The sequence below is a fragment of the Penaeus monodon genome, chromosome 19 (assembly GCF_015228065.2).
Source record: "Penaeus monodon isolate SGIC_2016 chromosome 19, NSTDA_Pmon_1, whole genome shotgun sequence".
Taxonomy (NCBI): Eukaryota; Metazoa; Arthropoda; class Malacostraca; order Decapoda; family Penaeidae; genus Penaeus; species Penaeus monodon.
This window is the reverse complement of record NC_051404.1, coordinates 5,920,001-5,920,446: the sequence shown is the minus strand read 5'-3', so window position 1 is coordinate 5,920,446 and position 446 is coordinate 5,920,001.

The window sequence follows — 446 nt, the reverse complement described above, 5'->3', positions numbered from 1 at the left end:
GATGGAGGAAACAGCAATAATATTTACAAGGGGGTTATTATCGTAACGTAGTCCATGGCCTGACAGTTATTTTTTTTTTTTTTAACATACAATTAGATTCTAAATTATCGAAAATAAGGAATTAATAATCTCTATATAGTCTATAAGGGTAATAATAAAAATCACAATTGCTAATTATAGTCATATCCATCAAAATAAAAGATGACACTAACAGCCGCATTGTCAATAATACTAAATAAAATAATACAGACACGAATTAATACCAGCATCACTGAAACCAAGAGAAGGGAGCATGTTAATCAGGGTCAGCTTAGGTCATCGACGAGACAGACTGAAGGGGTGAAAGCGATGTTTAATTATGTAAAATCGACTGTTTTTTTTTTCTCTCGTTCTCCGTTTTTCTGTTGGATTTCGTTTGGTCGATTTTTATCGGTTGATCTGTCTTT